The 7,314-nt window shown below is 43.6% G+C and overlaps 2 non-coding genes across 2 annotated transcripts; both read right to left on the bottom strand.

Moving 5' to 3' along the window:
- Positions 1 to 2,261: 2,261 nt before the first annotated feature.
- trnas-gcu (transfer RNA serine (anticodon GCU)) lies at positions 2,262 to 2,343 on the bottom strand. The gene has a single exon. It is a non-coding gene; the product is annotated as a tRNA-Ser (tRNA).
- Positions 2,344 to 2,851: 508 nt separating this feature from the next.
- trnal-uag (transfer RNA leucine (anticodon UAG)) lies at positions 2,852 to 2,933 on the bottom strand. The gene has a single exon. It is a non-coding gene; the product is annotated as a tRNA-Leu (tRNA).
- Positions 2,934 to 7,314: the final 4,381 nt, after the last annotated feature.

Genomic DNA, 7,314 nt, shown 5'->3' on the forward strand with positions numbered 1-7,314 from the left:
GCAGTGCAAGATGAGGAGATAACTTCATCTAATATCCAAAGTGTTGCTGGTGGCACATATCATTATTTTGGTATTCTTAAAGCTTTGTCCAAAACCATGGAAAGAATCTGGTCTATTGTTCTAGAGAAGTATGAATTCGAACTTCAACTGAACATGGATGTCTTACCACTGTTTAAAAGTTCGTCTTTGTAGTTTTGGCCAATTATAGGGTTACTGCAGGGTTATACTAAGAAACCAGTTGTCATTGCTCTGTTCTGTGGTAAATCAAAGCCAACATCACAAACTGATGAATTTGAAAGATCTAGTCAGTGAACTGCAAGGGTTAAGCAAGGGATTTGCCATAAATGGGAAGCAATTTTTCCTAAATGTCACATCTATCCTGTGTGATGCTCCAGCTAGAGCTTTTATAAAGGGAATTAAATCACATACTGGTTATTCAGGTTGTGACAAGTGCATCCAGTCTGGTGTGTACATCAACCATAGAATGACCTTTCCTGAGATCAACAGCCCACGTAGGACTGATGAGTCTTTTATCAACATGTCTGATGAAGACCATCATACTGAAACATCTCTTTTAAAAGCTGCAGGAATTGGCATGGTATCATGCTTTCCACATGATTACATGCACCTTGTATGTCTTGGTGTTATGTGAAAACTGCTGGACTTATGGCTTGCTTCAGGGCCTTTATGTTGTCTTTTGTCTGCTCGCCAAAGTGTTATAATCTCAGACACACTTGTTAGCTTGAGACGTTATATTCCTGAGGACTTTGCTAGGAAACCCAGGCAATTCTCAGAAAGACTGAGGTGGAAAGCAACAAAATTGCGACAGTTTCTGTTATACACAAGTCCAGTGGTTCTTCTTGATGTGCTGTCATAACCAATGTACAGCAATTTTAATTATCTGTTGCTATCTTTATACTCTCCAATCCACTCTTTGTATAATTCTTAATGACTTTGCTCACAGTTTGCTAGTGTCATTTGTAAAGCATTTTAGTGAGTTGTATGGTCCTGAATTTGTTATCTACAATGTACATGGGCTAACCCATCTTTCTGAGGATGTCAAAAAACATGGAAGCCTTGACTTCTTGTCTGGGTTTCTGTTTGAAAACTTCCTGGGATAAATAATTTTTTTTTTTTGAGAACTCCACACCATCTCCTATAACAGGTTATACGGAGACTTTCAGAAATGGACTGTTTCATGGTAATTGCTGAACATTTGGATATGAAAATTGTCTTGAAAAACAACATGAAAATGGCCCAATTCCACCGGATTTTAATAAAGTTGATCAGTTCCAGGAGGTTGTTCTAGGTAGCACTAGAGTTCATCTATCATGTATGGGAGAAAACTGTAGGAATTGGAGGCTGCTTTGGTGTAGTAATGAATATTCTTCAATGTCAGGAGAAAGTAAAGTGCTTAAAACACTTATCTAAATGAAAAGCTTACAGCACCTAGTAGTCCCATTCAGTCTCCCAACCAAGAACTAACCAGGCCCAACTTTGCTTTGCTTCTGAGATCAGGCTTTGTCAGAGTGGTATGGCTGTAAGCAACAGATGCCACCAAATGGGGCCTATTTAAATAGTATAAACAAACATCTGACTGACTGATTGACTGACTGATTTATTGATTGATTTTCCTTCATTTCTACACAATCAGTCTGACTGTGAATTGGTGGAGTCCATGCACTTCTTCAAATAAGACAGGGTGCTCACTCACACCTGATTGTCATCCCGTTGATTGAAAACACCTGACCCTAATTTCCCCTTCAGACTAACTGCTCATGCAGACGCCAACAGTGTCTGCACCATGCACGCTCCCTTTACAGAATGCGCTTAAGCAAGGTCTTTACAAGAAAAATAGGGTCCAAACCCACATGGGCTGTGCACAGCGGACTGGCAGCTCATCACCTTAACCTCTTGCTGACATAGCTCACGCGTATGAAATTACATCCCGGTGTGTGGAGCAAAAAAGAGGTTTCGGTGCAGGTTCTTCGCCCCTGTCGTCTGGACTGCGGAATGCGCTCTGCGTTGACGGACCTCCAGAGACGCAAGAGCCTTACAGCAGCTGTGGCCAAAAAGCATTGAAATACAGCTCACGGTCGCGAAACACGTAGCCACAGTGCTAGCTCTTCACATTTCTCCACCCTCTCTAGTGCTAGCTCAGGGACGTGTACAAAGCTTCCCGGTTGTAGGCCTCGTAGGTGTGAGACAGACTGCAACAAAGCCAGACATTGCTGGAAAGAGGAGGCAAAGTGAGAAGCTTGCGACGAGGATGGGATTCGAACCCACGCGTGCAGAGCACAACGGATTAGCAGTCCATCGCCTTAACCTCTCGGCCACCTCGTCCGAGGCCCGCCCCCTTTAACGAAAACTATGCAAATGAGGGTTTCATGTTCGCCGGCTGGATGACTGCTTCTCAAATAGATCTGATTCAAGTCTTGGGGTATGAGCTGTGCCGTCATATAAACTGAAGGGTGACGATGCGGCGAGACGGCCCAAAGGTCTCACAGAACGGGACAACTCCATAGTCGAGCCGTCGCAATGCAATCCAATCCTTGGGCGGCTAGGTACCGACTACCTATGGACTGCCCGTCCCAGCGAGTTAAATTTCTTTGGAAAATGTAACTTTTACCCGTGACCCTGAGTAGGATTACGCGGTATAGAAGATGGATGGATGGATGGAAATGTAACTTTTATCCTTACCTGGATATACACAACGACTGTGGAAAAGGGGGGCATGAGTTGCGACGTTCGTGAGGCAGCATGCTACGTGGTGTATAGCATGAAAGCGTGGGAGAAAAACCTGCGCAAAGCCTTTGGAGACGAGACATCACCCACCGTGAGCTAACGACCGTGGCAGCGGTGGGATTTGAACCCACGCCCCCAAAGAGACTGGAGCCTAAATCCAGCGCCTTGGACCACTCGGCCACGCTACCCGCAGGCCGGCGTGGTGGTAAACCCGTCCGTGGGAAGAAGGTGACCGGGTCATTCCGCCGGACAACAAGAAATCTGGCATGGGCGCGACAAAAGGGCTGTTGTGAGACTCGAGTGCCTTTCGCTTAACCGGCTCTGGCGGAGACATCTAACCATTTCCAGCTGAAGACAGAGCTAAGGCCTGGTCTTTTGGACGCGATTCGTCTAGGCTTAAGACGCCATGCTCCACGGTCACATCGGAGTTGTGTTTGCGGAAGAGCTCTTCTGCCATGACCTTACATCCCACTTACGGTGGTGCTTGAAAGTTTGTGAACCCTTTAGAGCTTTCTATACATCTTCATTACCGGGACCTAAAACATCGTAAGATCTTCACACAAGTATCAAAAGTAGATAAAGAGAACCTAATTACAGAAACCAGACAAAAACATTACAGATGGTCAGTTATTTATTGATGAAAATGATCCAGTATTGCATACCTGTGAGTGGCAAAAGTATGCGAACCTTTGCTTTCAGTATCTGGTGTGACCTCGGTGTGCAGCAACCACTGCAAACAAACGTTTCCGGTAACTGTTGAACAGTCCTGCACGTCAGCTTGGAGGAATTTTAGCCCATCCCTCATTACAGTCCAGTTTCATCTCTAGGATGTGGGTGGGTTTCCTCACATGAGCTGCTTGCTTCAGGTCCTTCCGCAGCATTTCTACTGGATCAAGGTCAGGACCTTGACTTGGCCATTCCAAAACATTGACTTTATTCTTCTTTAACCATCCTTTGGTAGAACGACTTGTGTGCTTAGGGTTGTTGTCTTGCTGCGCGGCCCACTTTCCCCTTGAGATCCAGTTTACGGACAGATGTGCTGACATTTTCTTTTAGAATTTGCTGGTATTATTCAGAATGCATTGTTCCATCAATGATGGCAAGCCGTCCTGGCCCAGATGCAGCGAAACAGGCCCAAACTGCAACGCTACCACCACCATTGTTCAGAAATGGGATACGGGTCTTATGCTGGAATGCGGTGTTCTCCTTCCCCCAAACATAACCCTTCTCATTTAAACCAAAAAGTTCTAGTTTGGTCTCACCTGTCCACAAAACGTTTTTTCGAGTAGCCTTGGGTCTTGTCCATGTGATCTTTAGCAAACTGCATGCAGGAAGCAATGTTCTTTATGGAAAGCAGGGGCTTTCTCCTTGCCATCCTGCCATGCACACCACTGTTGTTCAGTGTACTCATTATGGTGGACTCAGGAACATTGACATTTGCCTACGCGAGAGAGGCCTTTAGTGGCTTAGAAGTTACCCTGGGATCCGTTGTGACCTCGTGGACAATTACATGTCTTGCTCTTGGAGTGATCTTTGTTGGCTGACCACGCCTGGGGAGGGTAACCATGCTCGTGAATTTCCTTCATTTGTACACAATCTGTCTGACTGTGGATTGGTGGAGTCCAGGCGCTTTAGAGATACTTTTTCATCAACTTTTGCATTTTAATGTAAACAATCATATTTCGTAATATTTTGGGTCAGAAACGTTTCATAGTACTATATTATGTGTAAATATGTGAAAAGAATCAAATTGGAGTAGATCGGGCAACTGATTATATGAGTTTGTTTGAAACACCACTTTCCTTTGCTCCTAGCGCCTTCTCGTTCGCTGTATAGCGTTTTGAGCGGATAAAGAGCACAAGTGTGTAAGGGGACACAGGATGAAAGTGAACTAGATTTGTTATTGTACTTTTGATGAAAAGTGACTTTCTAGACATAAAATGTCACTTTTTTCACCTTATCATACTTTTTCATCAACTTTTGCATTTTAATGTAAACAATCATATTTCGTAATATTTTGGGTCAGAAACATTTCATAGTACTATATTATGTCTAACTAACTTGAGACGTGAACTGATCAAATGTGACGTGACAAAAGAAGAACGACTCAGATCGGGAGGTGAACTAACAGACTGCTAATGCTAAGCAATTAATCAATCATTTCTGTTTCTCATAATTCGGCCTCGGTTGCATTAGCCTATAATTTATTTTTTATTCCAAATGTGATCAATGTTTGCGTAAGTACTAGAGGTGTTGGGGAGTTTAACATGTAACATTTTAACTTTATTCTGCTGAAATGAACGAAATGATGCAAAAAAGAGTCGTTCATTTTGCTGAACGAGATTCAAAGATCCGAGTCAGTAAAATGATCCGAACTGTCTTGTGTTAAGTATGCAAGTCTTTGAACGTAATTTATTTATATATATATATATATATAATAACCTTTCATTTTCTGATGCTCCTGCTTCCACTGTAATGCTCCCTGATTAGCTTTGCTTACAATATCAATATGTATATGAACCGCTGGCCATGAAATTTCTCAAGAGATTTGGTGAGAATCTATTACTCTGGTCCTGATCTTGCTTGTGCACACTGTTTATTACATTTTTGAATTACTTTTCTTTTCCTCATAGAATTACTTTAGGCACTGATAGAACTGTTCTGTAATGACGGAAGATCAGCGCAGAATTCACCAGACTTGTGTCGATGGACCTGAGCAAGTCCTTTTATGAGGGTCTTGACAAACACGCCTCAAAGCTGCTGTATTTGTACCGCTCGAGGCGCCATGCAGACATCGCAGAAAGGAGTGCCATACTGGAGAGCCTGGATAAAAATGTGAGTAGGTTTATTTCAAGTGTACTTGTTTTGTAAATACTGTGGTCATTTCCTTTCTTGCTATTTCTCTTGTCCTGCATAATTTGAATATAAAACATTTGTACTTTTGAGGCATCAAATCACAGGAAGAGGGTTGCAGTACTGCTGGGGCTGCCACTGTCCATGCGGGAGAATCCATCTCAGTTCTTACAGATCTGTGAGGTAAGTGTCTGTGAGGAAAGTAAGATGTTGGAAGATATTCGGATAATGGAAGTCCACGTATTGATATGGAGTATTGATATCCACGTATTGATGGAGTTTACCTTGTTTTATTTTCATGAGAGATGATGAATTTCAGGACGTTGTACTGTATTTTTTTTTCCACCTTCTGATATTAATTCATCTTGTGTGATGACTAGTAAAGTTAAGATCGGTTCACTCATGCTGTTCTTAAGTCGCTGCGCTTGTGAGGATGTATGTGTGAAAGCACATTTTAAAGTTTGTCTTTGTTTTTAATACAGCACACAGATTCTGAAGAAGAGTTAATCAAGGTCGTGACTGTTGGAATCAGTACAGTTGTGGATGACGCGATGGACCCTATTCCGTGTGACTGCGGTGATGTAGCCCTTGTAATGGAAGAAGTTGTCGTTCTACGCAATCTTGGTGATGTACCAAATGCATTTGTCAACTTGATGGGATTGCTTTATGCACGTAACATAAACTACCCCACAAACTTCAAATACACCTTTGAGGTGATTCAGAGGCTGTTCATGAACATCGGAGCTGATGCCTGCAGTGCACGAGTACATTCACTTAAAAATAATCTGCTCAAGTAGAGATGGTGTTATGCATTTCTTGTAAGAGAGATTTCATGTGGTGTTGTGTTGTGTATGTTACAGTTTCTATACCTAAGCAGCATGACTTCAGTTTTGTTGTATATTTTCACCTTTAAACACCGGGCAATTGAAATGTAATGTTGTTAGGCAAAAACAGATTTCTGCTTGCTTTTTCTGTTTATTTTGAGAAATTCATGTAATTTCAAGTTCTGCTGACACCCGAGTCTGCTGACACGCACAGCCAAGCTCCGCCCATGCCCAAGGTTCACCTGGTAACCTCAGAGCCTCAGCCCCCCTGTTCAGCTGCGGTCGTCGCTCAGTCCCCCTGTTCAGCTGCGGTCGTCGCTCAGCCTCCCTACGCCGCCAAGAACACCGGGCAGTTTCCTGGCTCTGTTTGGGACATTCAGCCCAGGGGGCCGGGGCCGCCAATGAAGTGGGATGACTCATGGCACTCAGGGGGGGTTTCTGTCACGATTCCCCCTTGAAGCAGCGTGCTCTAAGCGCGAATGCGCGAGCACCTGCTTTTACGTTGTTGACTGTAATGACATCTGGACACGTGTGTTTTGTTTATGTTTCTGTCTCCTCTCTGTTCTGTCATTGGCTGGGATTTCACATGGGTCTGAATTGCTCTCAGCTGCTAGCGATTTAGATGCTGATCATGTCCGAATATATACCACACGCCTCCCAACACACAACGCGGAAGATTGAATGTTTAGAGTTAGTTTAGCTCGTGTCATAGTCATAGTCATAGTCATAGTCATAGTCACGGTCCATGTTTAGAGTTAGTTCGCGCTGGATTATCCGCTTCCAGTCCCTCGTCATAGTTCGTTTCTTGTTTTGTTTATCGACCCTGTTTTCCGTGACAACGACCTAGATTCCTGCCTTGCCCCGTGTACGCTTGTTTGCCAATCGCCTGACC

Source organism: Ictalurus punctatus, unplaced genomic scaffold (assembly GCF_001660625.3).
Source record: "Ictalurus punctatus breed USDA103 unplaced genomic scaffold, Coco_2.0 Super-Scaffold_100, whole genome shotgun sequence".
Taxonomy (NCBI): domain Eukaryota; kingdom Metazoa; phylum Chordata; class Actinopteri; order Siluriformes; family Ictaluridae; genus Ictalurus; species Ictalurus punctatus.